This window comes from Tupaia chinensis, unplaced genomic scaffold, assembly GCF_000334495.1.
Source record: "Tupaia chinensis unplaced genomic scaffold, TupChi_1.0 Scaffold000046_3, whole genome shotgun sequence".
NCBI lineage: Eukaryota > Metazoa > Chordata > Mammalia > Scandentia > Tupaiidae > Tupaia > Tupaia belangeri.
In genome coordinates, this window is record NW_006159504.1 from 5,876,067 (window position 1) to 5,887,439 (window position 11,373).

Consider the following 11,373-nt stretch of genomic DNA (forward strand, 5'->3'; position numbering starts at 1 on the left):
GGGTTTTGGGCACACGCACGCACACACACACACACACACACACACACACGTGCCTGGTGTGAGTATCAAGCTACTGGGTCAGGACTCAAATCACAGTCCACTACGTGGGAGTCCAGTGACGTAGCCATTTTGCCATCTGCTGGTCTCATGATCAAACTCTTAATGTCTAGCATTGGCCAAGTAGAGAGATACATTCTAGAAATAAGATGGCAAGTGGAGGGCCCCTACCGGTAACCGTTCACAGCTTAGTAAGAGCCCCACACTGCACTGAAGACACCGCAGGAAGTTCCCCCAGGGCTTCTCCGACACAGGCTTCCCTCCGGACAGAACCGAAGGGTGGCAGCTGTAGGCAACAGCTTGATTGCAGCTGGCCAGGAGGCCAGGGTGCCGATATGGGAGGACACCGACCGACAAGGTCGGCCATGTTAACCTGGGTCTGAGGAAATGTCAGAGGAGACATCCTGGGAGGCCATCTGGTCTGAGGCCCAACTCATACGATGAAAATCCCCCTTTATCAAGTTACAGACCTGGGGGCTTGAAAATCATGCTGTGTGCATGTGTGTGGGAGAAGAGTGGAGGAGAAGGGATTGCAGAGTGGCCATCTGCTGCGTTCTTTAGTCTGCCTTGGGCTGAAGTCTCACCTTGAATGCCATCTTGCTTAGCCTGTCAGCCCCGTCTCTCCCATCCCCACTTGCTACCTGAGGTGTCTCCATTAAGGACAGGCCCCCAGTGCCGTGCTCCCATCAGTCCTGGGAGGGTCCTATTCTGGAATCCACCAGAATGGCCTTCCTGGAGACTAACAGTCCCTCAAGGTAAGCAGGAGCTGAGCAGACTCCGGATGCCTCATGTGCAGCCGGCAGCTTCTCTGCAGGGGGCACTTCCGCAGCTCCACATCACTCGTGGTAGTCCCAGCATGCCTCTCTTCTCCGCTAGGCCATGCGGCCCATCAGCTGCCTACAGTGGTGCACACCTTGACTGGCACGAAGCACTTCCACCTCCAGGATTTCCAAGGCACAAGCTGATGTCCCTACGATTGACGTCCTAGCTGTCGATCGTGCCCGTTTCTGCAGACCCAGAACCTGACTCTAACGGTCACGGGTGTTGCACGTTGGAGTCTTCTCTCCCTTTTTTTTTTTTTTAAACCAGTGACTGTATCTTCCTCTAGTCACGTAGTTTGCCAGCCCCTGTAGTTGCTTTTCTAAGAAATTGTTGATCAGCAAAACTAAAGGGGCTACAGAAACACTCATGTTTATGCTATTCCCTTTTGGGCTTCATGCGAAGACAACTCTGTGTAAATATACAGTTGATGATTGAGAAATCTGAAGATCAGCCAATCACTGTTGTAATATTTTTTACAATTGTAATTATATTGATGTTAATATTGTGAAATAATTCATTTAATAAAGTAGCACTTTGATTTTACAATAACAAAAAATTAAGTAAACAGTAAGACATCCATATCCATAAATCAGAAGACTCAGTATTACTAAGATGGCAGTAGTCCCCAAAGTGATGTGCATACTGAATGCAATTATTAACAAAATCTTAGATGCCTTTTTAATTTTTATTTACTTTATTTTAATTTTTTTACATAAATTGACAAGCTGATCCTAAAATTCACAGGGAAATGAATGAGACTCAGAATAACCAAAAGAATTTTGAAAATAAGGGAATAATTGGTGAACTCACTTTCTGATTTCAAACCTTACTATAAGGCTACAGGAATCAAGGCAATGTGATAGCATAAGAACAGACATACTAATTCGTTGAAAGGCCAGAAATAAACTCTTACTTACATTTATGGTTGAGTAATCTTTGACAAAGGGGCCAGAACAATTCAAAGAATGAAAGAACAATCTTTTCAACAAATGGTACTAATATAAGTGAATATCTATATGCAAACATATAAAATTAGACCCTTAACCTCACACCATATACAAAAATTAACTCAAGTGGATCATAGATCTAAATCTAAAAGCTAAAACTGTAAAAGGATTAGATGAAAACTCAAGAGTTTTAAGAGAGATTTTTGCTATAAGGCATATGCACTCACCAGAGACAGAAAGCGAGAAATCACCCCCCAGGGTCTCCTAGGGCATGCTGCAATCCCCTCCTCTCCATTATCCTCTAGGGATCTGAGGAACACATGCACATGTACCCAGTGTGAGTTTTAAGCTGCCAGGTCCTGGACTTGAACCATGGTCAACTACGTGGGAGTCCAGTGACTGACCTAACCATTATTCCGTCTGCTGTTTCAAGGAGTAAGTCTTTATGACCTTGGATTAGGCAATGATTTCTTAGACATGCTACCAAAACCCTAAAAATAAAAGAATAATAAATTGGACTTAATAAACATGAAATATTTTTGTGGTCCAAACCCCATTAAGCTAGTAAAAAGACAACCCACAGAGTGAGAGAAAAATATTTGAAAGCTGTGTATCAGGTAAGGAAGTGGTATCCATAAAATATAAAGAACTCTTACAACTCAACAACAACAACAAAATTTAAAAGTAGAGAGGGCTAGTTACAATGGCAAGCAGGCCTGCCATTGCAGCATCAGCTTGGTAGCTGGATGGCATTTGAAAATGGTATTATAATGCTACAGGATTCAATAAACTGGGGTTAACGAAAGATGATACAGTGTGGATGTATAATGAAGATGTGAAAGAAGTCATAGGGAGACTTCCTGAGAACCTTTATAATGACAGGAAGCTTTATGTTAAAAGAGCCCTGGACCTGACCATGAGGCAGTAGATCTTGCCTAATGAGCAATGGACAAGGAAGATAATTTCTACCTTGAATCACATCTGAAAGAGGTTATTTACAAAAGAAAGAGAGAGAAGAGTGGGCAAAGAAACAATGTAATTGAAATTGTGCATATGGTTGTCCCTAAATTATTTTTATGAAGTTAGTCAAACCTGAAACATACAATCTTAAAATGATTTTGTTCTGCAGATGTATTACTTCAAATAAATGTTCACTGTAATCACTTTTTAAAAAAATGAAAGGGCCAATAGGTGGTGTAAAGAAAGTGGCTGGATCCCACATGGTTAACTGGGCAATTTGAGTACCAGATCTGAGAGCTTGAGAATCACACTGGGCACATATGTATGGTGTAGGTTCAAAATACTAAGAGGAGGTGGCTTGGTGGTTAAGGAGCTGGACTCCCAAATGGTTGATTGACTGCAGTTCAGGTCCCAGACTTGGCAGCTTGAAAATCACACCAAATGCATGTGAATGTGTGCCCCAAATCCTGAAGTGACTGGAGGAAAAGGGATTGTGGGGCCATCATCCCTGGGGGGTAATTTCTCAATTTTACTTTCTCTTTCTGTCTCTGGTGAGCACACATGCTTACAGCAAAAACTTAAGAACAAAAACAATGAAATACTACTTCAGACCCACTACAATGGGTAGAATTAAAAACAAAAACAAAAACAAAAAACACAATAAGTAGTCTTTTTAAGGATGTGAAAAAATTAGAATCCTCATACAGAACAGGTTAGAATGTAAAATGTTTCAGCTACTTTGGAAAATAGCTTCGCAAATCCTCAAAATGTTAACAGAAATTCTAAATGAATGAGAAAGTCCACTCCTACATATGCTCAAGAGAGCTGGACACATGTCTACAAATGTTCATAACAGTGTTACTGACAATAGTGAGAATACCCAAATGGCCATCAACTGATGAATGCACAACAAAACATGAAATAGACACACGATGGAATGCTATTAAGCTATAAAAAGGAACAAGTACTGGATTCTGCTGCAATGTGGATGCACCCTGAAAATATGCTAGCTGAATGAAAGCAGACACAAAGGCTACATATTGTATAATAACTCTGTAAATGTGGGAAAAACCACTGATTGTGCATTTTTAAAAAAGGAGTTCATTTAATTTATAAGGAATTTTCAGAGGAGGCAAATCCTTAAGAGACAGAAAATAGACTAGTGGTTGCTAAGGCCTGGGGGTAGGGAAAATGAAGCATCACTAATGGGTATGGGATTTCTTTTCTTTTCCTTTTTTTTTTTTTTTTAGAGAGAGATTTTTGCTATAGGGTACATGTGCTGGTTGGAGAGACAGAGAGAGACAGAGATGGAAAGTGAGACATCACCCCACAGGGGAGGATGGCCATGCTGCAAGCCCTTCTCCTCCATTCTCCTCTTGGGATTTTGGGCACACACACACACACACACACACACACACACACACCTGGTGTGAGTTTCAAGCTGCCAGATCTAGGACTCAAACTGCATTTGGCCATGTGCCAGTTCAGAGCCTTAACCACTATGTTACCTGCTGTCCTATTTTTTTAAAGAGATTATGTTACCTGCTGTCCTATTTTTTTAAAGATAATTTTACCTTAGGGTACATGTGCTTGCCAGAGAGAGACAGGCAGAAGACAGTGAGAGGGAAAGTGAGAAATCACCCCCCGGGGGGGATGTCCACACCACAAGCCCTTCTCTTCTTTTCTCCTCCTGTGATTTGGGCACAGAAGCACACATGATTTTCAAGCCACCAGATCAGGCACTCAAACTGCGGTCAACCATGTGGTAGTCCAGTGACATAATCACTATGCCATCTACTGGCCCCAGGTATGGGACTTCTTTCTGGGATGAAAATATTCTGGAATTAGAAGTGATTCTTGCACTGTTCTGTACACTTTTAAATGATGTTTTATCGTACATTATTTATATCTCAGTCAAAACATTTTTTTAATTGCCAGAGAACATTTGCCAGAGAGAGAGACAAAGAGACGAGGTGGTGATGGGGAGCGCCTCCTAATGGGCATGATTTATGCCCAAATCCTGTGTCCGTTTCTCCCTTCTGCTGGGATTTTGAGCACACACGCACATGTGTCTGCCATGTTTTTCAAGTCACTGGCACTGGGAGGTGAGTGGATAGTGATCAATATGGGATCCTGCTCTCTTAACCACTAGGCCATGGGACTGATCCTATCTCAATTTAAAAAAAAAAGAATGAAGTAGTGATATATGTCACGAAATGACTAAATCTTGAGAACATTGTTAAATGAAAGGAGGGCACAAAAAGGTATATTATACAATACCATGCACATGAAATGTCCAGAACAGATAAATCTAGAGGGACAGAAAGCAAATTTGTGGTTGTCTAAGGCTGAGAGCAGGAAGAAAGAATGGGGAAGGATTTCTAGTGAGGATATTGGGTTTCTTTTGATGAAAACATTTTAGAATTAGATGAGGATGATGGTTGCACAACTCTGTAAATATGGTAAAAAAAAAAAACACTGTGCATTTTTTTTAAAAGGAGTTAATTTAATTTTATTGATTTTTAAAAAAGTTTAACCAGAGAGAGATAGAGACAGACAGGGAAAGTGAGAAAGTGAGTTGCCAAGTCTGGGACTTGAACCACAGTTGGCCATGTGGGAGTCCAGTACCTCAACCACCATGCCACCTGTTGGCCCCCCTGGCTGTGGATTTTTAAGTAAGTTAATTTTATAGTATGTAAACTTTATTTCAGTGCTGTGTAAAAGACAAAGAGGGGATTTAGAATTACCTTTCAACATACATTTAAGAGGAGTTTCAATGGAGAAAAATGGAGAATGACATGGAAACAACATTTAAAAGTAGGTGCTCTGAGAATTTCCAGAATTGCCGAAAACACAAATGCCAGTGCTACGGATTGCATGTTTGTGACTCCACACCCCAATTCATTTATTGATGCCAAGTCCCCCAATCGGATAGCATTTAGAGGTGGGGCTTTTGAGTGGTAAATGTGTCACGAGAGTGAGGACTTTGTGAATGGGATCAGTGCCTTTGTAAAAGATGCTGCAGAGAGCTCACCCTCCACCTTCACTACCATATGAGAATATAGCTGAAATCTGGGAACCAGGAAGCAGGTCCTCACTGGACAGTAACACTACTAGTGCCTTGGTCTTGGACTGCCCAGTCCTTAGAACTGTGAAAAGTAAATTTCCTTTTTTACACCATCTAGGCTATGATATTCTGCGATAGCTGTCTGAATTGACTAGGGCACTATGATAAAAAGTGCTCTGTGTGTACAAACAGGATGAATAAAGATAAATCCACAATTAGAAACATCATAGTAAAGCTCCAGGAGGATTAAAAGATACTCTAAGGAGCCACTAGAGAAAAGAGATTTTCTACAGAGGACTAACCATTAGACCAACAACTAGACTTCTTTTCAGCATTAATTGATGCTGGAAGAAAAGAGATAGTCTTGCTAGGCATAAGTGAAAAAGTGTCAGCCTATAATTTTATACCTAGCAAAACTAACACACAAAAGAAATATTTTTTAAGAGTTATTTTCAGAAACACAAAAGACAGGGAGCTTATCTCTCACAGACCCTTATAAAGAAAATGATTAAAGAATTTATTTGAGGCCCAGATGCTATGACATAGCAGTAATGCAAGTGGCCTATAAGGCTGGAAGCCATATGGCTAACAGTGAGTTCACATTTCTGACTTGGCCTGAAAACACACTGTGTGTGTGCGTGCATGTGTGTACTTGGGATCACATGTAATGAGACTTTGTTGGGGGTGTTTCTTTTTCTCTCCCTTGCATGAGTATATAGAAAAAATGTCTTTTGGCAAGAAAAATATATGCCAGAGGAGTTGTGGAATATAAGAAACAATAGTGAGTATAGAATTTGATAAAATGTCAGTAAACTTAATACTGCCTAAAAATTCTTTTGAATGTTTGAATGCAAAGATCTTTTAAAAATGATTAGAAAAGTTAGTAGACTATTGTGTAGTGAAGAAGACACACTGTTATTATAACATAACACCCAATGGGATGTTCCCAGTCATATCAGGATTTGCAAAGTTTTCTGAGTCTCCACATATAAGGCCAATATGTATGCCCACATGTTCTAAAGAGAATTTTTGATACAGCAATGTAAAACTTACTAAAAGAACTAATGAGTCATATACTGCTAATCTTGAGGATATTTTAGAGAAAATGAGATTTTTTTGGGGGCTGGGAGGTTTGTGCTACAGGGCGTGTGCGTTCACCAGAAAGACAGAGAGAGACAGAAAGTGAGAAATCACCCCAGGAAGGATGGCCATGCCGCAATCCCTTCTCCTCCATTCTCCTCTTGGGATCTTGAGCATGCACGCTCAAGGTGTGAGTTTAAGCTACTGGATCCAGGACTTGAACCACAGTCGACTACGTGGGAGTCCAATGACATAGCCATTAGGTTAACTGCTGATCCTGAGAAAATGAGATTTCACTGAAGGAATTTGTAAGGAGTATAGACTCCAGTAGGATTTCTATTCCCCTCTCCCTAACCATCTGTTTGAGGCAGAAGAAATACTTAAAAAGTCTCGCTAGAAGAGAAGACTTACATGATAGTCCCTGGATGTATATTTGCTCTCTTTCTCTTTATGTTTCTACTTTCTTGCCTTGCTTTTCTTTTTTCCTTTTTTTTTTTTTTTTTTTTTCCCATCTGTTATAAGGTGGCATCTGCTATAGGGTGCATGCACTCACCAGAGGGAAACAGAGAAAGACAGAGAGGGAAAGTGAGAAATCACACTCCCCCAGGGGGTGAGGGGTGGCCATGCCACAATACCTTCTCCATTCTCCTCTTAGGATTTTGGGCACACATGCCTGGTGTTTTGTTCAAGCTGCTGGATCTGGGTCTTGAACCACGCAGTTGGCCATGTGGGATCCAGTCACCTTAACCTCTATGCCAACTGCTGACTCTATTTATCTATTAATACTTTCTTTAACACTACTTGGTTAGTTTTCTCTTAGCCTCTGTACTATAATAGATTCTTAGTTCATTTGTTTTCAATCATCACTGTTTTCTAATAAATGCTGCACTTATGGTTATCATTTTTTAAAATGTTTATTTATTTATTTTCTCTATGAGCAAGAGAAGAGGGAAAGGAGGTAGAAATGGAGGAAGGGAGGGAGAGAGAGCTAGCCCTCAACAGGGTCTGGAGGCAGCAATCCACCCCCAGCTTCAACCAGCCTTGGACCATCGGCAAGGGTGTAGCCAGTACACTTGGGAGGTCTCTGAACTTGAACTGGAAACTTTTCGGCATAGGATAACCTTGAAAAGAGTCACATTTTACCACTGTACTACTGTGCCCACAAGAGTACAGACTTTTATCCAATTATTGCTTTGACATATATCCAATGAATTCTGGTATTTAGCACTATTTTTATTTCCAAATAGCTCAAATCTAATAGCATAGTTCCAAATACCTAAAATTTAATTTCTCCCCCATTTTCTTTTCCTTTCTTTCTTTTTTTTTTGGCCAGAAGGTGCGTGCACTTACAAGAGAGAGAGAGAGAGAGAGAGAGAGAGAGAGAGAGGAAGTACCCCCATGGGATGTGTTCAAACTACAATCCCTTCTCCTCCATTTCCCCATCTATCCTGTTGGGACTCTGGGCACACATGCACACGTGCTTGGTGTGCTCCTCAAGCCACTTGGGTTCCCATTCAAACTGCAGGTGGGCACACAGGATCTGGCTCCCCCAGTCACTAAGCTATGGGGCCTATCCCTCAGATTTCTTTTTTTTAATCAAAGGAGTTTTCAAAGTTTATCTTTAATGTCTTTATAATATTTTACATTGTGATCAGAAAATATGGTCTGCATGATTTTGATATTTTTAATAGATCGAGATTTCTTTATAGACTGGTAGTTTTGTCTTTTCTAGAATGTTATATAAATGAAATCAAACAGTATGCAGCCTTTTGAGTCTGGCTTCTTTCACTTAGCATAACGCCTGTGAGATCACCCATCGTCCTGCGTGTTGGCAGTTTCTTCCTTGTTCCAGGTAGTAAGTACTTGGTTGTATGGTAATAAGTTTATCTAGGCTCCGGTGGATGAATGCATGGGTGATTTCCTGATTTTGGTGATTATAAACAAAGCTTTTATAAACATTTGTGCAAAGATTTTTTTATGTGGGTGCATATTTTCATTTCTCTTGGGCAAATATTCACTGGATAATAAGTAAATGCATGCTTATTAGCTTTCTAAGAAAATCCCAGGGGGAGTCGGGCAGCTGTGGAGTCCTAGCGAAAGAGGCTCTGTTACCTGGGGCAGCTCAAGTGGACTGGGGTTCGCTGTGTGGGCTCTGGTGTGTCTGCGGCAGGGCTTGGCCCGAGCTGAAAGGACACAGGCCGTGGTGGGATGACTGACACTTCTGAAACTATTTCACATTTTGAAGAGATGTTTGTTTGCTAGTCGATTCACAGAAGATGACAAAGAGTACCAGGAATACCTGAAACGGCCTCCTGAGTCCCCTGCAATTGCTGAGGGATGGAATAGCAGAGCTGGTGGGAACCAAAGAAATACAGGCAACCGGGATGGGGGTGGCCAAGTGACAATCGATCCAATCAGTGGCATGGACGATCCTGGGGTAACAATTACCCACAGCACAGACAAGAGCCTTACTAGCCCCACCAATAGGAACATTATGGTTACAACCAGCGCCACCCTCGCCATGGTTACTACTGACAGAAATGTCAGCAGCTTTTAGTAAAACCATTGACTTTGTCAACATGACAAATTGTTTTGTGTCTTCTGTTGGTCAATAGAGAATGGATTACTTTTTTGGAACTTCAGAGTTTATAAAAGGATCTTACTAGAGAAATTTCACGGTGGTTGGGAATAAATACTCTCCTAAAACTTTGGGGATTATATTGTTTAACTTCTACCTCCATTCTTTGTTTATGACTTAATAGTGCTGTAATTTGAGATCTTTTCCTTGTTTGACCTCTGGGAGTTCTGTCTTTGTTTTACACAGAAATAAAAATTTGAAAAAAAAAAAAAAGAAAAAGAAAAAAGAAAATGCCAGGGGGCCAAACAGCGGCACCGAAGTAACATAGGCTGGCCCACATGGAAGTTTCTACATTCATGTCTGGAGACATCCCCATCCTGGCTGAGGATGGGGATGAGTTTGGGCAGGAAGACCCTGTGGGAGGTGCCCGTCTCTTTGAGAGAGAGAGAGAGAGGGAGAGAGAAAGTATGGGTGTCTTTCTTGCTCATAGAAGAAATATAAACTTAAACAAAAAAAGAAACTTTCAAGGTGGTTGTATCCTTTTCCATTTCCACCAGCAATGAATAAGAGTTTCAGTTACTCCACATCCTTGTCAGCAGTTGATGCTGTCAGGTTTTTGTTTGTTCTCTGGTCATCCTAATAGGTGTAAGTGGTAGCCCATAGTGGGTTTAATGTGCATTTTCCTACTGAATAATGATGTTGAACATCTTTTCATATGCCTACCTGCTATATATAAATCTTCTCTGATAACTCTTGGAGAAATATTTCTGGTTCACAGCCTAAATCAAGAGCAGCTTCAAATCATGGCTTCCTGGAGGCCGGACGGAGGTGTAGTGTACAACACGATGTTCTGCAAGACTGACCCACACGAGAAGGTTCCAATTCACATCCAGAGGCCTCCCTGAGTAGCCCAGGCATAAATGTGTGCCCATGACCAGGGCTGACTAAGGCGAGTAGTAGACTGCAGCTCTGTTGGGAGGGCTGTCTATTTCTCTCTTGCTTATGGAAAAGAAAAAAACTTTAAAATTTTGATGAGATGGTCAATCTGACATTATAAAAAACAACAACAGGGGACCAGCAGATGGTGTAATGGTCATGTCGTTGGACACCCACATGTCTGACCATAGTTGGAGTCTGGGAAGCAGCGGCTTGAAACTCATGCCAGGCACATGTGTGTACGTACCCAAAATCCCAAGAGAAAAATGGAGGAGAAGGGATTGTGGCATGGCCATTTTCCCTGGGCATGATTTCTCACTTCCTGTTTCTTTGTCTCTCTGGCAAGCACACACACCTACAGCAAAAATCTCTCTTAAAAAAGAAAAAATCAGGGACCAGTAGTTAGCATAATGGCTATGTCGCTGGACTTCCATGTAGTCAACCACGGTTCAAGTCCCAGACCTGGTGGCTTAAAACTCACGCCGCGTGCGTGTGCGTGCGTGCGTGCGTGCCCAAGATCCCGAGAGGAGAATGGAGGAGAAGGGATTGCAGTGTGGCCATCCCCCCTGGGGGGTGATTTCTCGCTTTCTGTCTCTCTGTCTCTCTCTGGCTGGCTGGCGAGAGCACGTGCCCTATAGCAAATACCTCTCCAAAAATAAATAAATCAATAAATAAATCAGCTGGGCCAGCAGGTGGCAGGGAGGTTTAAAGTAGCCAGATCCCACACGGCCAAGTGCACACAGCTGGAATCCTAGACCCAGCAACGTGTGTGTAAACCCTGAAAGGAAAGTGGAGGAGAAGGAACTGCGGTATGGCCGTCTCTCCTGGGGGCAGGAAGGGGGAGGTTTCTTTCTTTCTTTCTTTCTTTCTTTCTTTCTTTCTTTCTTTCTTTCTTTCTTTCTTTCTTTCTTTCTTTCTTTCTTTCT

General features: G+C 41.7%; 1 protein-coding gene and 1 pseudogene across 1 annotated transcript in view; one reads left to right on the plus strand and one right to left on the minus strand.

The window, feature by feature from the left end:
* The window catches only part of RGS20 (regulator of G protein signaling 20), a 70,060-nt gene that overhangs the window by 17,659 nt on the left and 41,028 nt on the right, over positions 1-11,373 (minus strand). The window lies entirely within an intron of this gene.
* On the plus strand, positions 9,083-9,409 carry LOC102500347 (RNA guanine-N7 methyltransferase activating subunit pseudogene; annotated as a pseudogene).